This window comes from Ursus americanus, chromosome 3, assembly GCF_024610735.1.
Source record: "Ursus americanus isolate L20-20 chromosome 3, mUrsAme1.1.p, whole genome shotgun sequence".
Taxonomy (NCBI): Eukaryota; Metazoa; Chordata; class Mammalia; order Carnivora; family Ursidae; genus Ursus; species Ursus americanus.
This window is the reverse complement of record NC_142129.1, coordinates 38,757,938-38,782,143: the sequence shown is the minus strand read 5'-3', so window position 1 is coordinate 38,782,143 and position 24,206 is coordinate 38,757,938. Positions and strand designations below refer to the sequence as shown.

The window sequence follows — 24,206 nt, the reverse complement described above, 5'->3', positions numbered from 1 at the left end:
ATATAATTAGAATCATACTATATATGCTTTTGGTGAGTCTGACTTTTTCTCACTTAGCATAATGCTTTTAAGATTTATCCTTGTAAATACTCATGTATTGTGTAACCACTAACAGTGGTTAGTTTCAGTAGTTAGGTTCTTTGATTGCTTTGATTCCTTTTTGATTGATTCTGTTGAATGGATATTTCACCACTCACTAGTTCATAGGCCTTCGGATGGTTTTCAGTTTTATCCTATTATGAACAAAGCTGCTGTGAGCATTCAAGTATAATTTTTTGTGTAGACAGATGTTTTATTTTTCCAAAGAGTGGAATAGCTGGGTTGTATGTTAAATGCATGTTTAACTTTGTAAGACACTGCCAAACTGCTTTCCAACATGGCTATAGTGCATTCCTGCCAGCAAAGTATGAGAATTACAGTTGCTGCACATTCTTGCCAAAACTTGGTATTTTAGCTCTTTTTAGTTTTAACCATTCTAAATTACTTTAGTGGTAACTCATTGTTTTAATTTTCACTTCTCTGATGACTAATGATGTGGAACATATTTTCGTGTGCTTATTTGCCATTTGTAAATATTCCTTGGTAATGCATCTGTTCACATATTTGCCCAGTTTTTAAAATAGTTTTAGATTTTACATTGAAGTCTCTGATCCATTTTGAATTAATGTTGGCATATGATGAGGGTTAAGAGGCTAGATTTATCTTTTTGTCTATGATTATACAATTGTCTCAGCACCATTTGTTGAATAGACAATTCCTTATTCATATACCCTGTTGTCTTTGTTAAAAATCAATTGACCATGAATGTAAGAGTTTTTTTCTGGATTCTAAGTTCTCTTCTCTTGATCCTGTGTGTTCTTCTTTTGTTCACTTTTTTATTATAATAGCTTTATAATAATTCTGAAATTGGGAAGTATAAGTCCTAGGTTTTTGTTTCAATATTATTTTGGCTATTCCAATTTATTTGTCTTTCCAATATACATTTAGAGTCAGTTGGCTAATTTATGTAAAACCCCTGCTGTGATTTTGAAAAGGATTGCAATAAATCTATATATTAAATTGGGGAGAATTGCCATTTTAAGTTATTTTTCCATTCAAGTGATACTCTTTTTTGGTCTATTAGCAATTTTCTTAAAATATTTTATAGTTTTCAGTGTATACTCCTTTCACATATTTTAAGGTTATCTCTAAGTAGTCATGGTATTTTTTATTTTTTATTCCCAATTTTATGGTTAGTATATAGAAATAAGTTAATTTTTGCATACCAACATTGAATATTTGACCTCCCTAAACTTACTCATTACTCCTAATAGTTTTTTTTGCACATTCCTTATAATTTATTTTGGGTATGGTCATGTTATCTGTGAATGAAGACAGTTTTTATTTCTTCCTTTCAAATATTTATGATATTTTGTTCCATTTTTTTTTCCTTATTGCAGTGGTTAGGACCTCTGTTATTAAGATGAATAGAAGTAGTAAGAGCAGATATCCTCACTTCATTCCTGAAGTTACAGGTAAGCTTTCGGTGTTTCAACATTACATATAATGTTAGCATTGATTTTTTTTCAAAGATATTCTTGATTGGGTAGAGGAAGTTCTCTTCTATTACTATAGAGGGATGAGAAATTTTAAAAATCGGAAATGGATGTTGGATTTTGGTAAGTACTTTTTCTACAATTATTGAGATGGTCATACTTTTTTCTTTTCTTTTTTTAAATTTTCCAGTCTGAAAACACAGTGAATTACACTCATTGCTCTTCGAACGTTGTATTAACCTGTATTCCTGAGATAAATCTGACTTGGTCATGGTGCATATTATTAACATATGATTAAATTTAATTTGCCAACATTTAGTTGCTAATGAAATTTTGTGTCTATGTTCATGAGGGATATCTGTCTGTAGTTTTCTTTTAATGTATGTAATGTCTTTTGCTGGCTTTTGATATAAAGTTAATGCAGACTTCATAAAATGAGAGGGAAATCTTTATTATTTTCTAAAAGAGTATCGTTAGAGTCTAGTTGTATGGTTTTGCTCTTCAACATTTTTTTGACCTCTTTATTTTGTTTGTCTTGCTTTGTAATATTCTTTTCTGCCTCTTTTCCAGTTTCATTTCAGTAGGAATTGCCTCATCCTTGATTTTCAGTTTGGTCTTCCTCCTTTAGGTAACTGAGTGTCCTTAAGTGAGTTGCATTTTTAATTTGTTGGCTCATAATTTGGGGATTTTTTGGAATCCATGAAGTTCAGCTTTTTGGCATCTTTACCATAGCAGGAAAGCAATATATAGTGGAAAGCAAAGAAGTTTCTCCTCTTTGGGACTGAAAACGGCCAGGGAATTGGAGGTCCAGTCCCTCCCTGGTCTCCCTGGAGGGCAAGAAGCAGTTGGCTCCACTGCAGGTTCTGGGAACTATGTAGCTCACTAGAGCAGCTTCTCTCTACATCCATGGCAGGCAGGCAAATGCAGACTCCTAGCTTCTCAGAGAATTCACAGGGGGTCAGGGTTGTTGGTTTGTTTATCTAGGCAGCAAGGAATAGCAGGTACTCTCCTCTGTAGCTGCTCATTTATTCAGTCATTCATAGATATTTAGTGAATGTCTGCTATTTATCAGACAGTATTCCTAGCACATAGAATATACAGGAAACAAACCGAAAAAGATTTCTTCATGCATGAAGTATATGTTTATCAGGGTTTAAGGGTGATAAAACATAAGTATAAAAATGCTATCAGAAGAAGAAAAATTAAAGAGGATAAGGGAAACCTCAAATGTTAGGAAGAGAAAGACAGTTAATAGGGCAGCTAGGGTTCTTCTCCTTGAAGAGGAGATATGTGAGAAAAAACGTGAAGGAATTTCATGATTAAGCCAAGTGACCTTCTAGGGAGGAACATACCGGGGATGGGAACAGAAGAAGCTAGGTCTCCAAGGCAAGGCACATGGCTTCCCTGGCACCAAGGTCAAGGAGGTCCAGCCTCTGCCTTCCTAGAGATGCAGGCTATGACATCATCTCTGGGTTGGTTGGCTTGTTATTCCCTGGAGGGACGTGGGAAAAAGAGGGAGGTCACAAGTCTATACAGAAGCTGCCTCAGCTTCTCAGAACTCTTCTATGAAATATGTTTTGGAAGCACTGTCCAAGAATTAGGATTTCTAGCCCAGTATGGCACTTTAAACATTCTAAAATGAGACACAGAGAAAACCAATTAATCTGTCACTGAGAGAGATTATTGTATATCATTTTATATGGTAGGGCAGTCCTGATGACCAACAGTAAAATATAAGCAAAATGATGATTAGTATTTGATTTGTTGCAAAAGCACCTAAGCGGAATAGATCCTGTTTTTTTTAACTTTAAAATAGCCAAGCAGAATCTCTTATCTAAATGCAAAAATGCATTATTTATGATTGGCTTTCATCTATTTAAAGATTGCAAAATTTAGGTTTCTGCAGTATCCTTAGGCTCCATCAAGAGCATTAGGAAGTAAGATAAACCTGAAGGCAGTATCACTTATGAAAGAAATATAACGTTGGGACTTTGAATATTAAACAATTTGTATACCTGGTATTTTCTTTATTAAAAGTATATTCGTCTAGACTTTTTTCTTAGGACTGATTAGTATCATAATTTCATACTAGTCGTTTTTTTGGTTTTTTTTTTTGTTTGTTTTTTTCTTTTTGGTAACAAACTAGAATAATTTGTGAATCCTTCAAATTCAGAATAGGGAAAAAATTAGATTGCATTATGAAAAATGCAGTAGTTGGTTTGGCAGCTATTTTAAAGGTAAACCTGTATTTTTCAATAATTTTCTTTATCTTTATATATTAAGCATAATTTTTCTTTTTTGAGTTTTAATCATAAAGGTGTTCATAAATTCATGTACATTATATGAATTAAACCCACATATACATTTTTTTTATAATATCAGAAATTCAAACTCAGATCACCATATTCTTTGTGAAGTTACTGAGTATACCTCATACCTAGACTTACTTTGGTTCTCAATGATGATAAATATATAAATGTGCATACATGAATCTCCAGGATGAGAATTTTCACATTTAGAAGAGGAATTGTGTTAGGCTTTTTGTATCATATGATAGAAAACTTAATTATGTTGTGTGGACCTGGGCATATTTATTGTTTACCAACAATTTAGAGGGGAGTGTGTTTGTATATGTGTGTGTATATTACTTAGGTTCTTATTGAGCCAGTTAAAAAGGATTTAGAATTCTGACTCAACCTGCCAGTAAATATTTATTTACACAAAATCCCAAGAATCCTGATAATTTCATTTTTAGAAACCAAATTAAAACTGCTTTGTATAAATGACTAATTGAATCAAAGTAAGTAGACATTAAAAATGACACAAAGGTCAACAGAATTGAGAAGCAAAACTTTTTTCAAACTACAGTTTAGTGAGAAAATAGCAACTCCAAAATTAAAAAAAATATATATGTAATTTTTTCAGTCCCAACACTGTTGTATTAGTTTATGCTAGGGCTGCTGTAAAAAAGAACCATGTATTGGGTGGCTTAAACAACAGTAATGTAATGTCTAACAGTTCTAAAGGAGTCTGGAATGTCTGGAATGAAAATGTTATTAACAGGGTTGATTCTTTTTGAGGGTGGTTTGTGGCAAGGAAAAGATCTATTCCAGGCCTTTCTCCTTGGCTTGTAGATGGCTGTCTTCTCCCTGTGTCTCTTTACATTGTCTTCCTTCCATGCCCATTTGTATCTGTGTCCACATTTACCCCTTTGTGTAAGGACCTCAGTCCTATTGAGATAGGGGCCCACCCTAATGGCCTCATTTTAACTTGATTACCTCTGCAAAGATCCAAATAAGGTCACATTCTAAGGTACTGGGGGTTTGGACTGCAACATACCTTTTTTTGAGGGGGACACAATTTAAGACATAACAACTTGTCTTAAGAAATTAAAATAAAACATTAAAAAATTAATGTCTGCTATCACAAAATGCAAAAACCCTTTAGTTAGTTATTAGCTTGATGTCACAGATTAATTTTGATACTAGCAGAGGTTTCCCTCTCATGTTAGGCTAACTACCTTTGTTTAGTTGGTTCCTTTGTTTCTCTGTCACAGTCTCACTTAGAGCAGAGAAAGAAGGCACATAATTAGACTGAGAAAATCCACTCCAATAATTAGAAAAGATTATATCAAATAACTATTTCTGCCTCATGGACACAGGGAACAGTTGTCTCCTTATTTGAACACAGTGCCAAACTTTGCATATTTCTGAAGTTTGCTTAAGCTTAAAGTCTTTCAAGGTGAATTAGTAGCTGCAAAATTTGTAAATTGAAAATCAGGAGATCATTTTCTTTTCCTATTGGCATTTGTCTTTCTCATTATTATAAAAAAATAATGTGTTTTCATTTACTTGATGGTATTTTACTGATGCAGATCTAAACGCAAAAATGCAAATTACATTTTTTATTTTCATAAGGTCTCATTCCAGACAACTTACTTTGCTTTTAGCCTCTATTTCTTGAGTAAGTTTGACTAAGTTGGCCTTACTATTATTCCCTTCTGCATGACTAAACTTTAGACAGGTTTCTTCCTGACTAAAAGCCCTTGACTTCCTTTGTTTTAGAGCTTGACTTTAGAAAACTTGAATTATAAATCTTTCTCTGTCCTATTGAGATGTAAATTTTCTACAACCCCGGAACTTGTTTCTGAAGGACCTTGGAGCCATCCTTTTGCAATGTAATCCTTAAGAAAGATCGAGCTACTGTCTTCTAGTCTCTGTGTGATGGTAGGAGCCCAACTTCTGCCAGTGACAAGTAGGAAACACTGACAGCCTAATGACATTGAACAAACCTCGCCCCCTCCTCAGGGACTTCTAGTACTTTCCCATTCTCTTACCCCAGCTTTTAAAAATCCTTCTCCCTTTTTTCCCAGAACATTTGAGTTTGAGCTCTCTCCCCTATTGCAATAGTCTTGAATAAAATCTTCTTTGCCATTTTTAGCAAATGTCTGGTGGAACTTTTCAATTTCACAGTTTTGCCTGGTCCTTTATTTGGGATTCTTCTATGAATAAGAAAACCTACGTGACTATGCCTTATTCTGTACTTGAAGTGACTGCAGTGGTACTTTTCATTGTAATGTTAAAGCTATTAATAAGCCTTAATTAGTGTCACAGATACAATATCTATGATCCACTCAGAAATTCTGCTCTTAGTTTATTCTGTGCAATATTTTGATTATTTCTGTTTCATTAGAAAGATGGAGAGATATTTAATGTTAACTTCAAATACAAATATTTTTGCCTCCAGAAATCTAAGATTTGTATCCATTTACTGTCTAAATATTTCCCAAGTTCTCTCTCTTGTCCAATTTTTATAACTACTCATGTACTTAAGGCTTGTGTCATCTTTCATTTGGGCTAAATATATTGTACTTGAATCTGTACTTTCTACCTACTCCCACACGAATTTATTTTCTACCGCTCACAAGGGTGATCTTTCCAAATTGGAAGTCAGGATATGTAATTCTTGGAGCTACCACTGCCCTGTACTGCCCTGTATCTTTATGTGAATTAGATAAGAAGTCCTCTTCTTCAGCTAAAATAGGATTAGGAAAGAGACTATGAACTAAAAAACTGTACTTGAGATGATCTAGGGAAAGTGGGAACTGAGCAATTTTCCCTTCTAGGCCTTAGCTTCTTGGTAAAGGATGAGGAGGACCAGATTCCTTGTTGGTTGTCGCAGGAAAAGTAGAATACTTCAATGGAGAGTGCTGGCCATTCCTAATGTAGTAACACAATGACCAGTTATAGCATTACCAATAGCAGGACCACTGGCTTTAGTTGCTTTCTTTTTTTTTTTTTTTTTTTTTTAAGATTTTATTTATTTATTTGTTAGAGAGAGACAGCCGGTGAGAGAGGGAATACAAGCACAGAGAGTGGGAGAGGAAGAGGCAGGCTCCCAGCAGAGGAGCCCGATGTGGGGCTCGATCCCAGAACACCAGGATTACGCCCTGAGCCGAAGGCAGATGCTTAACAACTAAGCCACCCAGGTGCCCTTGGCTTTAGTTGCTTTCTGACACAATGTATGTTGATCCACAGTATTATTTATGAAGTATTCTTACCAAAATGATTCTAATCAAGACTGATTTTGGGTCTAATTTCCAGTTTATAAAAAAGGTAGACAACAGAGAAATTAATATCACAGGACCACAAACAGGCAAATCCAAAAGGTGAGACATTCTACAGGACAGCTTGCCTTTTATCTTCAACAGTGGATGCCATTTAAAAAGTTGGTCCATTCTAGATTAAAATGCATTTAAATGCTACAGCAACCAAACACAAGGCATAGCTCATGATCGATTACTGTTTTAAACTAATGAGCTGTATTGATTGGAGCTCCTAGGAATATGTGTATATGGGCTGGTCATTTGATGTTATTTTGGGGTTATTATTTTTGTTAAGTAGGATAATAGTACTGTTAGTATAGGAGGAATTATAGTTACTTAAGGGTGAAAGGTCATAATAGCTTGGGATATTTGTATATTGAGTAATGTAGTAAGATAGAGATAGTACCTTCTTCCAAAGAAAAGTGCATAGTTACTGCCCATGATAAAAAACTCAGGATCCTTAGCCTCAGAGTTGCTCTCTTGGAATGTAATCGTTGTGTGTGTGTGTGTGTGTGTGTGTGTGTGTGTGTGTGTGTGTGTGTGTCACCTGGCCCTTTTTGCATTGCTGTGTGGGAATTGGGGCTCAGAAACTCAGAGAAATGCTGATAGTCTGGCTACTGTTCTTGCTGTGAGTAGTGAAGTAGCCTTTATTGCTGGCCTGGGAGTCTCAGTTTTCTGCCAGCATTCATGATCCTGTAGCAGGCTAACTTGCAAGGAGGATAATATCTTAAGTCCTTCACAGTTCTTAAAATACATGTTTAGAAAAAAATACCTTCAGTTGGAGAGTGGAGGCCTCTCTTTAAGCAACAATTATTTAATTAGGGCAAGAATGGGTTCTTTTGAAACCATGAGTAATGGCTCACCCCAGGAAGGAGGTGATCCACAAGAACTTAGTATAGTCCTTCTTGGGAATATAGAACCCACTATAAAACTACTTCAGCCTGTAATTCAGAGTCTTGGGGTTGGGGGTCAAAACAATGCATGGTGATATATTTCCAGGTTTTCTTACTACTGTTTTGTCAAGAAGCTAAACAAATGAATCCATTAAATGATTTAAAATCATATATTTAGGTTGTAGCTGGTGACACACATGGATAAAACATGGGATAGACAGGCTTGTCAAGGCTCTTACTTCTACACAGGGTGAAAATGAACCTGAAAATGAAGAGAAGGAAGAGAGAAAGAAAGGGGTAGAGATAGAGAAAGAGAGAAAGGGAGGGGGAGAGAGAGAGAGAGAGACAGAGGCAGACAGAAGTGGTGGGGGTAGACAGAGTGAGAAAAGTGGGGGAGGGAGGAAGTAGGTAGATAGAGCAATAGAAAGACAAAGGGTCAGAGGAGGGAAAAGGAGTGGGGAGATAGAGGGATGGGGAGATAAAGAGATGGGGCGAGAGAGTTAGAATCGATAGTTAATAGCGAGCACATTAAAGAGAACAACAAATTGACAAATATCCCCTATTTAACTAACTGTCTGAATAGGCAAATTTATATTGTGAACTTGCTAAGAAAATGATGTTTTCACTTGTAATTCATTTTTCTCCCTGGTGCTGTTGATCTGATCTGAGAAGTTACCATGCCAGTTAATTTGACTGTGACATTACATTCAAGGTACTTAAGATTCAAAACCATGGCTTAAAATGTTAACTCTTCTTGCAGTGGATCAGCAAATATTCCTATTCCAATCAAAATTGCATTTTGATACTCATTTCTACATACCCTGTGATAAAGTGAACCCTGAACAATAATTGCATCTTCAGTCCACAAATCATGTGACTGTGTTGACTGAATTGTGTTGTGAAAGGATCCAATAATGAATATGAGGAGAAAGAAAAAAATTAATATCATATACAGTTTTATTAAATAAGCCATCAAAATGCATGATTAATTTACTGAATCTTTGAGAATGTCTCATCACAGAAGTTTTGACTAGTATTGTCCTACAATAAATATGATTTAGTCAGTAAGAAAATAAAGTACATCACAATTGACAGTTTCATTCAGTTAGCCATGTAAATTTCTAACTGAAAAACATTAAAAAAAAATAGCAGAGTTCCTGATGAGATTTTCACTATAAAGAAACTAATGACAGGTAAAAAGATATCAGTGTCCTCATTGGAAGCCTTGGCATATTTAAAACCTAAATTAAATTGGTTATGAATGTCAGTGATACACTAACGAAGATTAACAAAGAGCTCAGAAGATATTAAATAACTGAAGTGGAAAGATAGAATGATTGATGCAGTAAAGGTATTAAAAGACCAACTGACAAAAGGCATGTTTCAGTGTTATTAGATTGGGTGTAGATCCCTTGAAACAAATGTGGAACACTAGAGCTTCTGCTTGAGTTGAAACATTGGATTTGAAGAGATATTTTGGGAAGATGGAAATGTATTATTCTAGGACATGATAATATTAATATTATTAATCATTATGAGTGTTATTTTTTGCCTTTTGTGTTTAAGGCTTTGTGTGAAGTGTTTGCTTTCTATCTGTCATTACTATGATGCTGGAAGATAGATATTATTATCCATGTTTTATCAAATAGAATCCAAGACAAAGAGCCTCAAGGTAAGGTTGAGTTAGTTAATGGTGTGGCAGAGATTCAAACCAAATTCTGCTGCTCTTTCCACTATAATAAAAGAAAAATATTCCTAGCCTTCAAATCACCTCCTTTCAATGAGACAAAGGAAGATTCCTTTGCATTTGTTTTCTGTTGCCATCTTAACAAACTTACCACACTTAGCCAGCTTTCAAACTTAGTAGCCAAACTTTAGTAGTTTTTAATATATATTTTTTTAACTTCAGTAGTTTAAAACCATACCTGTTTTCCTGTGGCTTTAGATGAGAGGTCCCCATTTCTGGGTCTGCTGTTAGCTGGGGACTGCCTTTGCTCCTAGAAGTCACCATCATGCCATCTTGTGTGGTTCCTCCATCTTCTAACAAGCAGTGACAACTGAGTCCTTCTCTTGTTACTTTTACTTTTTGTTCTGCCACCAGGTAGGGAAAACACCCTGCTTTTACAGGGCTGACATGAAAGTCAGCTGACTTGGGACTTGTTACATTTGCGAACTCCTTTCACGACACTACACAATTTAGTGTTTGAATAACTGGTGCAAGGGAATTTTGAGGGGAAGGAATCTTTAGAATTCTACCCCTACAATCCCTTGCAAATAACTGAATATTTGAAATGTGTGTTACAATTTTTTTTTAAGTAAGTAGGATTTATAGTTTTGTTTTCTTCCAGCTTCCTTTCAGATCTGCTCTGGGAATATCCCAAAGTTTTGCCAGGCCCTATTTGTCATTCTAAAAACTTACATTGACTAATTAATAAATGCAGTCCAATGTAATAGCATACTTCCTAACTTATCTAAAAATTAAACCTACTCTTTTCTCCCTATGTAAGGCCTATTTCAATTTGGAAGCCTAACGTCAGGTAGCAGGGGAAATCTGGTTTCTTTTGCAGCCCATAGTCAACTCCTCTTAGTTTGCTGGCTGCTCTTTCTGACACCTCCAGTGTCTGGCTAAGGGGTAGAAAGAATTACAGGAAGAATGGGCATGGCCTTGCATGATATGGCCAAGCTTAATAGATACTCAAAATTGCCATTTCCTTTTGTAGAAAGTTTTTGAGATTACTTAGAGATTCCTCTGGTTAATTTCACCTTCTATTCAGTTTTCTGTACCCATGGAGAAAATTAAAAAAAAAAAATACCGAGTAAGCTTACTTTGAATTCCTGACCATTGATTTCATGTGGACCATTAATGCTGCCCAATCATCATCCAACGTGTGCTTAGTCTTTTTGCCTTCCTAGACGGTATTTTCATGCTTTAGCCTCACTCTCAAATTTTCAACACCCTTTCCTCCATTCTTGTTCAGGAATAATGACCTTTGATTCTTATTTGCCAAAAAAAAAAAGAAAAAAAAAAGCCTTCAGAGCAGAACATCCCCAGCTCCATATCAGCCTCCTTTGTGCCTGTATGGCTAACCCCCTCTTGTTACTACGGAGGAATTTTCCATGCTTCTTTGAGGACACCTGCTCTATGGTGTTCGATATCCCAATGCTCTCACCTCCTCAAAGAACTCATAGCCCCTCTCTCTCTTTCCTGCCTTATCAGTATTTCACTCTTTACTACATACTGGATGTTTTTCATTGGCATACAAATGTCTCTTATCCCCCATTTTAGAAAAGAAGAAAAACAGAAACAAAACAAAAACCTTCCCTGTCAGCTACTGCTTATCTGGCTGTCCCACTTTACAGGAAACACTTCAAGATAATCATGTATTATCACTTTCTGCAAATCAGTGTCCTTTTCTCACACTGTCCCTTGATTCCCTCTCTTAATCGTTTCCTCTGCCTTCACAATTTTTCCAACGTCCAACTGCTTCTCCCACTTCCACGTACCATCACCCCAGTCCAATGCCATATCATCTCTAACTTTGGTTACTGAATGACCTTCTTCCTGTTACCACAATCGGCCCGGTAACAGTTTATTCTTAACACAAATTATTCTAGTTCCTGTCATGTCATTTCACTTAAAAGCCTCCGGTGGTTCTGCCTTTTACTTGGAGTTAAAAGTTCAGAATGGCCCACAGACCCTGCAAGTTCTAGGTTTCTTGATCCCCTTTATTGTACTTTTAACTTATTTCCCTCTTGTTTTACTTGTCCTGACAACTGTCCCTTTTCTGGTCTTGAACAGCTGAAGCCACTCCTGCCTTAGGGACTTGGCTGTTTACCCTCCTGGAAAGATCTTCCCCATATTTCCACACACCCCCTTCCTCATTCCTTTAGGTCTATTAATTGAGGCCTTGCTTGACACCTTTTTAAAGCTTTAAAGACAACAATGCTCTCCAGACGCTTATCTGTCACTGCTTCTTTGTGTTTATTATTTATTTTGGATATATGATTTTTCCAGCTTTACTGACATAGAATTAATATATAACATTGGGTACATTTAAAGTGTCATGTCAATTTGATACATTTAAGTGATTACCACTATAGCCTTAGCTAACATTTCTATCTCATCACATAATTACCATTTCTTTCTTGTGGTGAGAACATTTAAGATCTAGTATCTTAGGAACTTTCAAGTATATTATGAACTATAATTGCCATGCTATACATTAGATCCCCAGAACTTATAACTGCATGTTTATACCCTTTGACCAATATCTCCCCATTACCCCTATCCCAGCCCCTGGTAACCACCATTTTACTGTCTGTTTCTATGAGTTTGGCTTTTTAAAATTCTAGATTTGTCTTTCATTGTCTGATTTATTTCACTTAGCATAATGCCCTCGAAGTCCATCCATGTTGTCACAAATGGCAGGATTTCTTTCCTTCTCATGGCTGAATAATATTCCATTGTATTTGTATATATATATGGCATCTTTTTTATCCATTATTTTTGATCATAGCATTTATTGCTTTCTAATCATATATATTTTTATTTTTATTCTTTTAGTCTGTATTCTGCAGTAAGCTCTTAGGAGAGCAGGGAATTTTGTTTATTACTGTATTCCCCAAAAGGCATGGAGAAGCATAGGTGGTTATCTGTCTGTCTGTCTGTCTGTGTATCTATCTATCTAAATTTGCTGTGTAAGCATCTGGTGCCATAAATTTTCTTTCGGACACCTGTGAAACAGCGTTTTCTCAATTTTGATATGGTATATTGTGTTACCATTTAGTACAAAATATTTAAAATTTTCTTTTGTGATTTTTTTTCTCTGACCTGTGAATTATTTAGAACTTATTTATTATTTTTTAATCCTTTGAGATTTTCTTAGAGATCTTACTGTTTTTAATTACATATTTATTATGTCTTGGTCAGAGAATATATTTTATTTAATGTTTTTAAGTATGTCAGGACTTGTTTTATGTTCTAGAATATGGTTATCTTGGAGAGTGCTCTATGTATAATCAAAAAGAATGTGTATCTTATATTGGATGTAGTATTCTATAAATGTCTTTTAGGCAATGTTGGTTGGTAATATTATTTTATCATTAACAATTTTGGGCCAGTCTAGCAACTCATAAAAAAGATGTGTTAATTTCTGTCATCACGACTGTGGGTTTGCCCATTTCTTCCATTATTGTATCAAGTTTTGCTTCACAGTCTCCGAAGTTTTGTCTTAAATATATACATTTAAAATTGTTAGAACTTTTTGTGAATTAACCCTTTCGTCATTATAAAATATCAATCATTATTCTGATAATACTCCCAGAGTTAAAGTTTACATCCTCTATTTTTATAAATATACACACTAGCCTTCCCATGAGAAGTATTTACTTTGCATACATTTTTTTCTATTCTTCTACTTTCAAACAATCTGTATTTTTATATGTGTATATACTCTTTCAGCTATCTGTAGTTGTATCTTGTTTCTTTTTAATTCATTGTGATAATATCTGACTTTTAATTAGATTTCTTAATCATTTATGTTTACTGTAATTATTGACATGGTTGGGCTATTGTTAGGATTTATCTTGTTTGTTTGTTTCTTCTGTTGTTTTTATACTACTCCTTGCTTCTCTTATATTGATCAAATAATTCTACCTTCTCTTGGCTGTGTATCTAATCATCTTTGTGAGTTTGTGTGTGTGTGTGTGTATATTTAGATAAATCTCTAGGGATTACATGTATCTTTAACTCAACATTTTATTATATATTAATTATTTGATACATTCAATGAATTATGCTATAACCTACCAATGGTTTACTTTCATTTGGCCCCTTCCCATCCTAGGTGGTATGGTTTTCATTTATTTTATAAATGCATATGCTATATATCCCACAATACAATGTGACTTTGCTTTAAATTTCAAAGGTCTTTCAAGGAAACTAGTGAAAATAATGAAATTCCTTTATTGTTAACCAAGTATTTATCATTTTAAATGATCTTCAATTCTTGTCATAAATACATGTTTATTAACTGGTTTCATTTCTCTTTACACTGAAGAACCAGTTGCCAAATTCTCTCAGCCTTTGTTTATTATCTTTGTTTTATGTTCATTTTTGGAGAATATTTTTGGTGCATAGATTATGTTAAATTGACAGGTGTTCTTCTTTAAAGATATGTTCCATTGCCTTCTGGTTGGTGTTGCCACTGATGAAAAGTTAGCATTTATTCTCACGTTTATTCTCTTGGATTTTATTGTCTTTTTTCCTCCAGCTGCTGTTAGAATTTATTTATGTCTTATATCTTTGGTGTTTGGTAGTTTTACCTTAATGTGCCTAGTATGATTTTCTGTTGTTTTATCCTGTTTGGAATATGTTGAACTTCTTGGATTTATGCATTTATATCTTTTTATCAAGCACAGAAAGTGGTTCATGCAAAATGAGAAAAATGTTTGATAGCTATAGCCTATTTAAGAGGAAAAAAATCATGATAAAGTGTATCTATAATCCTTACAATGCTTTGAGGTGAACCTTGAGACAGGAAAAAGTGATAAGAGCCAATTTAAGCTATGCTTAAACATTACAAATTTATCATGAGAAAATATATCTTAAACATACAGAGATTATTGCTATAAAACTTTAAGCAAAAACTTGAATTATTCGGAATACATTTATAAAAAAATGGATATGAAAGATACATAATTACAGAGTTTTGCATGCATAATCATGTCAATATAGAACCTCAAGTGAACTGTGAAAAAAGTTCCTCAACACTCAGAGGCTTATGGATTTTAAAATATGTGACATTATCAAATTTATTTAATTAACAGATGATATAAATGACCCAGAGAGACTATGGTGATCTACCAAAGCATGATAGGAAAGGATAGTTAGGAGATGGACTGGATTTGCAGTCTTGGATGTTCTAACTATATCATTCTATGTTGCTATATATCATTATATTACTGCTATTTCCCAAGGAGGATAGTTTAGGTCTTGAATAGGATTTTATAGAGACACTAGAATGAAATAGGAATTAGATTATCAGTCTATACTAATATTTTGTTATAGTTAGAATGACAGATATTCTCTAGTTTTACAATAATTGGAATCAAGATGAAAACAGGATGTATTTAAACCTTAAGTTTTAGCTTTTTAAAGCAAAGCGCTTATTGAAATAAATCTTTCAGAAAGACATGATAGGCAGGTTTAAAAATTCTTTATTTGGATAGTGACTTAAGATTAGATTGAGCTTATTATATGAAGAAAATCTCTTCCTCCTTCATGAGGTGTTTAATGAAAGAAGAAAAATTAAAGCACTAGATTATGCTAAAGTGGAATGCTGTTACTACAGCATTTTATTTTAAAACATATAGGCTTCAGGCAAATAAATTTAATTAAAGAATCCGAGTGCCTTCGTAGAGAAATTGCATTGTTCATGCTTTGACAATGATCCTTTGAATCTAGAGGAAGTAAATGAATACTGACAGCATAACAACCAAGGGAGAAAAGAACACAGATTTAGTATCGTGATGCCAAAGTAATTTCTTTAAACAAATGGACAGACAGTTCAGTGCCATTGCCAGTAAGTTCAGTAAATAAAACCAGTTGTTTCACTCATCTGGTATTTTTGATTATTGAAAATTGTGAGTCTGACAGTTTCAGGTAGGGGGAGAAATCCCTCATTGCTCTTTGAAAGAAAAAAAGAATTAATGGACTTACTGCTGTAACATAGTTAAAGATTCTTCTAACCCTTATACAAAAGTTTCCAAAAGTCTCTTTGGCCCTTTACCTAAGAATTCTTTTCTAAACATCAGTTTCTTCCTATGAGATAAAAGAAAAAAAAAAAAAGTTGCGGGGTCCAAAATCTTTTTCAATTTTAGTCTAGCGTTTTCTCTTTTATTTTTGGAATTCTGCTGCATGCAGAGCATAACCGTTAATAATTTGCCGTCGGTAAAATAATTCAGTATTCAAGTGGCTATAATACATGCATAGAAGCTTCAGCCAGGGTCGGTCTGAAATGAACACAAATACCACATTTTAGAGCTTGCAGAAAATTTAGATCCTATAATCCAATGGCCAATTTTACGTGATGGAAACAAGGAGGTGAGTTTCCTAACTTCTGACCAGGGACTCATCCTACCATATTAGAATGCATCAATAATTGGCTGTTTTATGGAATATACAAAATTTCTGATGAAACCGTAATATTCTCTATTAATTAGCAAACTTTCCATAAGGCTCCATTTATTTCTGCCAGTTAGAACACCAGTGGCTACAAGTGTGTTTTTACATCTATCTAGTTGGTGAACTTTTTCTGTAAATTGCTAGATAATAAATATTTTAGGCTTCGTGGGCCAGATGGTCTGTCAAAACTACTCAACTCTGCAAAAGCAGCCGTAGACAATACATAAACGAATGTGCATGGCTGTGTTCCAACAAAATTTTATTTACAAAAACAGGCGATGCAAGATCGATCTTGCCCACGGTCTGTAGTTAGATGACCTGAGGTTTAGAATAATGATAACTTCATATGTATTTCATAAATATGTGCTCTGTGTGTATTTCTATTATATGATTTTTGCTAAGCTTTATGGTATATGTTTGCCCTCTCCCCCATCTATGCACAGAGGATAAAGTTCTTAAGGGTAGGATTTCTGCCTCATTTGTTTTTATATGGTCAAGAATATTGGCAGAGCAAATTTTATCTATCAAATATGACAGTTCTCACGACCAATGGAAAGAGCACAGTGAATGAGAACATTTCCAAAAGCATATTCAGCCAGTTCCTGGTTTCAAGAACTGCTTATAAAAAACAAGTTTATTATCAAGTAAGTTTGTAGAATATTGCATGATGTAAACCTCATTTGATAGTTATAAGATGTATTAACATTGTGAAAGTGATGATGAATGGTTGGTATAAAGAAATCAGTTGTTTCCCAAACTTACTTGAAAAACAGTGTTTAAATTCACTTTACCATCTTGAATAACACATTTCTTCTTTCTCGATTTTCATATGTCCATTCACTATTATTTATAAATGTGAGTACGAGGCTCTCTGCTACCCACTGGGCACACCATCTTAAAACTTACTAAAGTGTATTTGGTATACACTTATAAAAGTAAATGAAAATGTCTTTTTAAAAAACAGAATTTGTTTTTTATTTTTATTTTTTTAAAGATTTTATTTATTCGTTTGGCAGAGATAGAGACGGCCAGCGAGAGAGGGAATACAAGCAGGGGGAGTGGGAGAGGAGGAAGCAGGCTCGTAGCGGAAGAGCCTGATGTGGGGCTCGATCCCACAACGCCGGGATCACACCCTGAGCCGAAGGCAGACACTTAACTCCTGTGCCACCCAGGCGCCCCTGGAATTTGTTTTTTAGAGCAATTTTTGGTTCACAACCAAAAATGAAGCAGCAAGTACAGTTGCCATACTTCCCCCCCCAGCCCATACACCGACTCCTCTACTGGCAACATCTCTAATCAGAGTGATACGTTTGTTACAGTTGATGAACCCACACTGACACATCATTATCACACAAAGTCCATAGTTTGCATTAGGGTTCACTCTTAGTGTTCATATTCTATGGGTTTTGACAAACGTATGATGATAGATATGCATCACTATGGTTTCATACAGAGTAGGTTCTCTGCCCTCAAAATCCTTTGTGCTTTTTTTTACTATCTCCATAGTTTTGCTCTTTTCAGAATGTCATATAGTTGGAGTTACATAGTATGTAGTCTTTTCAGATTGGCTGTTTTCACTAAGTAATATGCATTTAAGTTCCTCCATGTCTTTTCATGGCTTGATAGATCATTTCTTTTTAGCATGGGATAATATTCCATTGTCTGCATATACCACAGTTTATATATTCACCTATGGAAGGACATCTTGGTTGCTTCCAAGTTTTGGCAGTTATAAATAAAGCTCCTATAAACATGCATGTGCAGGTTTTTATGTGGACATAAGTTTTCAGCTCCTTTAGGTAAATACCAAGGAGTGCAGTTGTTGGATCATATAGTAGGGGTGTGTTTAGTTTGATAAGAAACTAATGTACCGTCTTCCAAAGTGGCTGTACCAGCAATGAATGAGAGTTCTTTTTGCTCCACATCCTCACCAGCATTTGGTGTTGTCATATAATGATTTTTAGTCTTATTTCTTGGAAAAGCTAAAAAGTCAGAAAATCCATTTCCTTTTTTTCATTTGTATTGTGTGTAGTTGATCGCAAAAGGCTGGTTCTAGGTACTGGAATAATATCTTTGAATAAACTAACATTTCATGACCCTTTTCTTCTTTCAGTTGAAGATATCCACAGTCTAAGGTGCTGGCATTTGGGGCTGATACCCTGCTCATTATATGTCTTCTTTGTCTACTAAACAGCAAGGGTTTCGTGATATAAATATATTTGAGAAAGACGCCCAAACGTACTTGGCCAAGTGCACAAATAAGCCAGCCAATACAAAAGTAGAAAAATGAACAAAATTCTGGTGATAAGAAACTTAGCAAATGGGACAGAATTCTTACAGTGTTAAAAATAAATTATTTCTTAATTATTCACCTTGGCTGTATATTGATTTAGTTTTGGGGGCTGAAGATGACTAAGATTTGATTAAGTCAGTATTCTATGATTAGAGTACTGGTGCTTTGCCTTCTCACCAAATTCTCTATCCAGAACATCTAATCTGCATATTATATATTATATTATATTATATTATATTATATTATATCATATCATATCATATCATATTATATTATATTATATAAATTTCATTCTTGGTCTTATGATCATAGGTATCAGGGAAAATAATTATTACTTACATAGAACCCACTCTCAATATTACATGAAAAAGTAAGCAACGTGTGAAATAAATATAGCAGCCCCTTAATATTACTGGGATTTAAATATATCAGACATCTGTCTGTTGCCACACATGATGCCAAACAGGCGTTAGAAACACTTTGCAACTGGCTGCATGAGTCCAAGGAGAGTTCGAAAAATTCTGAGTACTTTTTTCTGAATTGTGTCAGAAGATTGATCATTTTGTAATGATTTTTGTTTACTTTCTAACTACTTCATTGTACTAAATAAGGTTGGAGGTTGAGAGTAGAGCAGCATTAAGACCCAGGATTAAGGAGTGCATATCACCTCTTAATAAGCACGACACTGTGACAGCATGAGATACCTTTCATGTTCCCATCCTCAGTTTGCCCAGGTGTTTCCATGCTTCTTTGGTTGTGAGAGACTAATTATAATGGTATCTAGATTCACACTGAAGGGGGAGTGGGGCTGGTGAACGCAGGAGAATGTTTAGAATGTGCAACTCTTTTTTTTTTCCCTCGTTTTCCTTTCTCCCACTTTTTTTTATAATAATTTTTTATTATGTTAGTCACCATACAGTATATCCTTAGTTTTTGATGTAATGTTCCATGATTCATTATTTGTGTATAACACCCAGTGCACCATGCAATATGTGCCCTCCTTACTACCCACCACGGCCTATCCCAATCCCCTACCCCCCTCCCCTCTGAAGCCCTCAGTTTGTTTCCCAGAGTCCATAGTCTCTCATGGCTCATTCCCCCCTCTGCTTACCCCCCCTTCATTCTTCCCTTCCTTCTCCTACCAATCTTCCTGCTATTTCTTATGTTCCATAAATGAGTGAAACCATATGATAATTATCTTTCTCTGCTTGACTTATTTCACTTAGCATAATCTCCTCCAGTCCTATCCATGTTGCTGCAAATGTTGTGTAATCGTTCTTTCTGATGGCTTAGTAATATTCCATTGTATATATGGATCACATCTTCTTAATCCAGTCATCTGTTGAAGGGCATCTCGGCTCCTTCCACCATTTAGCTATTGTGGACAATGCTGCTATGAACATTGGGGTGCATATGGCCCTTCTCTTCACTACGTCTGTATCTTTGGGGTAAATACCCGGTAGTGCAATTGCTGGATCATAGGGTAGCTCAATTTGTAACTTTTTAAGGGACCTCCACACTGTTTTCTAAAGTGGCTATAGCAACTTGCATTCCCACCAACAGTGTAGGAGGGATCCCCTTTCTCCACATCTCTCCAGCATTTGTTGTTTTCTGCCTTGTCAGTTCTTGCCATTCTAACTGGTGTAAGTATCTCAGTGTGGTTTTGAATTGAATTCTGATGGCTAATGATTTTGAACATTTTTTCATGTGTCTGTTAGCCATTTGTATGTCTTCATTGGAAAACTGTCTGTTCATATCTTTTGCCCATTTTTTGATTTGATTATTTGTTTCCTGTGTGTTGAGTTTGAGAAGTTCTTTGAAGATCTTGGATACCAGTCTTTTATCTGTGGTGTCATTTGCAAATATCTTCTCCCATTCCGTGGGCTGCCTCTTAGTTTTTTTGACTGTTTCCTTGGCTGCGCAGAAGCTTTTTACCTTGATGAAGTCCCACAAGTTCATTTTTTCATTTGTTTCTCTTGCCTTTGGAGATGTGTCATGAAAAGTTGCTGTGCCTGATGTCAAAGAGGTTGCAGCCTATGTTCTCCTCTAGGATTTTGATGGATTCCTGTCTCATCAAGGACCTCTCCTCACATCAAGGCCTTTCATCCATTTGGAGTTTATCTTTGTGTATGGTGTGAGAGAGTGGTCAAATTTAATTCTTTTGCATATAGCTGTCCAATTTCCCAGCACCATTTATTGAAGAGACTGTCTTTTTTCCACTGGATGTTTTTTCCTGCTTTGTCAAAGATTAGTTGCCCAAAGAGCTGAGGGTCCATTTCTGGGTTCTCTATTCTGTTCCATTGGTCTATGTGTCTGTATTTATGCCAGTCCCATGCTGTCTTTGTGATCACAGCTTTGTAGTATGGCTTGAAATCCGGCAACGTGATGCCCCCAGCTTTGTTTTTCCTTTTCAACAATTCCTTGGAGATTTGGGGCCTTTTCTGGTTCCACACAAATTTAAGGGCTGTTTGTTCCAGTTGTTTGAAAAATGTTATTGGTATTTTGATCGGGATGGCATTGAAAGTGTAGATTGCTCTGGGTAGCATAGACATTTGAACTATGTCTATTCTTCTGATCCATGAGCCTGGAATATTTTTCCATCTTTTTGTGTCTTCTTCAATGTCTTTCAAGAGTGATTTGTAGTTTCTAGAATATAGATCCTTTATGTCTCTGGTTAAGTTAATTCTGAGATAATGTATGATTTTTGGTGGTATTGTAAATGGAGTGGATTCCCTAATTTCTCTTTCTTCAGTCTCATTGTTCATGTATAGAAATGCAACTGATTTCCGAGCATTGATTTTGTATCCCGCCACATTGCTGAATTGCTGTATAAATTCAGGTAGTTTGGGGTGGAGACTTTTGAGTTATCTATATAGAGTATCATGTCATCTGTGAAGAGAGACAGTGTGACTTCTTCTTTGCTGATTTGGATACTTTTATCCCCTTTTGTTGTCTGATTGCTGTTGCAAGGACTTCTAGTACTATGTTGAACAATAATGTCGAGAGTGGGCATCCTTGTCATGTTCCTGATCTTAAGGGAAAGGCTTTCAGCTTTTCCCCATTGAGAATGTTATTTGTTGTAGACTTTTCGTAGATGGTTTTTATGAAATTGAGGAATGTACCCTCTATCCCTACACTCAGAAGGGTTTTAATCAGGAAAGGATGCTGTATTTTGTCAAATGCTTTTTCGGCATCAATTGAGAGGATCATATGGTTCTTAACTCTTTTCTTGTTGATATGATCTATCACACTGATGGATTTGCGAATGTTGAACCACCCTTGCATCCCAGGGATGAATCCCACTTGGTCTTGATGGATAATCCTTTTAATGTACTGTTGGATCCTATTAGCTAGGATCTTGTTGAGAATTTTGGTGTCCATTTTCATCAGGGATATCGATCTTTAGTTCTCCTTTTTGATGGGCTCTTTGCCTGGTTTGGGGATCAAGGTAATACTGGCTTCATAGAATGAGATTGGTAGTTTTCCTTCTGTTTCTATTTTTTGAAACAGCTTCAGGAGAATAGGTGTTCTATCTTCTTTGAATGTTTGGTAGAATTCCCTGGGGAATCCGTCAGGACCTTGACTTGTTTTGGGGAGGTTTCTGATCACTGCTTCAATCTCTTCATAAGTAATCGGTCAGTTTAAATAATCAATTTCTTCCTGTTTCAGTCTTGGTAGTTTATAGGTTTCCAGGAAGGCCTCCATTTCTTCCAGGTTGTTCAATTTATTGGCATAAAGCTGTTGGTAAAAGTTTCTAATGATCCTTCCTATTTCATTGGTGTTGGCCGTGATCACTCCCCTTTCATTCATAATTTTATTAATTGGGTCCTTTCTGTATTCTGTTGAATAAGTCTGGCCAGTGGCTTATCGATCTTATTTATTTTTTCAAAGAACCAGCTTCTAGTTCTGTTGATCTGCTCTACTGTGCTTCTGGTTTCTAATTCATTGATCTCTGCTCTAATCTTGATCACCTGCCTTTTCGTGCCTGGGTTAGGCCTGTTCTATTCCAGCTACAGCTTCTTGAGGTGAGAATATAAAAACTGCATTTTAGATTTTTCTATTCTTTTGAGTGAGTGTCCTTTGCAGTGTCCCATAGGTTTTGGACCAATGTGTTTTTCATTCCTGTTGGTCTCCATAAATTGTTTAAACTGATTTTTAATTTTCTGGTTTACCCAATCATTCTTGAGCAGGATGGTTCTTAGTTTGCAAGTATTTGAGTTTCTTCCACATTTTTCCTTGTGAATGAGTTCCAGTTTTAAATCATTGTGGTCTGAGAATATGTAGGGAATAATCTCCGTCTTTTGGTATCGGTTGAGACCTGTTTTGTGACCCAGTATATGGTCTATTCTGGAGAAAGTTCCATGTGCATTTGAAAAGAATGAGTATTCTGTTGTTCTGGGGTGTAGTGTTCTGTATATATCTATGAGGTCCATCTGGTCCAGTATGTCACTCAAAGCTCTTGTTTCTTTGTTGATTTTCTGCTTAGGTGATCTGTCTATTGCTGATAGCGGAGTGTTGAGGTCCCCTACTATTAACGTATTATTATATATATGACTCTTTATTCTGGTTAAGAGTTGGCTTGTGTATCTAGCTGCTCCCCTATTGGGGGCATAGATAATTATAGTTGTCATATCCACTTGTTGGATACATCCTTTAAGAATAATATAGTATCCTTCTGTATCTCTAACTACAGTCTTTAGTTTAAAATCTAATCTGTCTGATATGAGAATTGCTACCCCAGCTTTCTTTTGAGGTCCATTGGCATGAAAAATGGTTTTCCATCCCTTCACTTTCAGTCTGAATGTATCTTTAGGTTCAAAATGAGTCTCTTGTAGACAGCAAATGGATGTGTCATGTCTTTTTATCCAATCTGCAACCCTGTGGTGTTTTATGGGAGCATTTAGGCCATTCTCATTGAGAGTGATTATTGAGAGATATGATTTTAATGATGTCATGTTGCCTGTGAAGTCTTTATTTCTATAGATTGTAAATCCCTGTTCTGTATCACTCTTGGGTCCTTTTTACTTTTATAGAACCCCATTAATATCTCTTGTAGGGCTGGCTTCATGGTTACAAATTCCTTCAGTTTCTGCTGATCCTGGAAGGTCCTTATCTCTCCATCAATTCTGAATGATAGCCTTGCTGGATAAAGGATCCTTGGCTGCATGTTCTTCTCAGATAGAGCTTTGAAAATACTCTGCCAACCCTTCCTAGCCTGCCAGGTCTCTGAAGACAGGTCTGACGTTATTCTGATATTTTTCCCTCTGTACGTAAGAGTTCTCTTCCTCCTGGCTGCTTTCAATACTGTATCCTTGGATCTCATATTTGCGAAATGCACTGTGACGTGATGTGGTGTAGGTCTGTTCTCATTGACCTTGGGAGGGGTCCTCTCTGCCTCTTGGACACGAATGCGTGTTTCCTTTGCCAGATTAGGGAAACTCTCAGCTACAATTTGTTCAAATATCTCTTCTAGACCTCTCTCTTTCTCCACCCCTTTGGGGATGCCTATGATTCTGACATTGGAAACGTTTCATTGAGTCAGTAATCTCCTGTAGTCTACATTCTTGTGATTGGATTTTTTGAGCCAAGTTTCCATTTTAACTTTCTCTTCTACCATCCCATCCTCCAATTCGCTAATTTGTTCTTCTGCCTCATTTACCCTGGCTGTCAGAGTGTCAATTTTAGAATGCATTTG

At 35.6% G+C, this 24,206-nt stretch overlaps 1 long non-coding RNA gene across 1 annotated transcript in view; it reads left to right on the top strand.

Annotated features, from left to right (window-relative positions):
* Positions 1-24,206, top strand: part of LOC123789061 (uncharacterized) — a 1,398,020-nt gene that overhangs the window by 430,069 nt on the left and 943,745 nt on the right. The window contains exon 3 of the long non-coding RNA XR_006778655.2: positions 1,440-1,514. This is a non-coding gene — a long non-coding RNA (uncharacterized LOC123789061). The remainder of the gene's footprint in view (positions 1-1,439; positions 1,515-24,206) is intronic.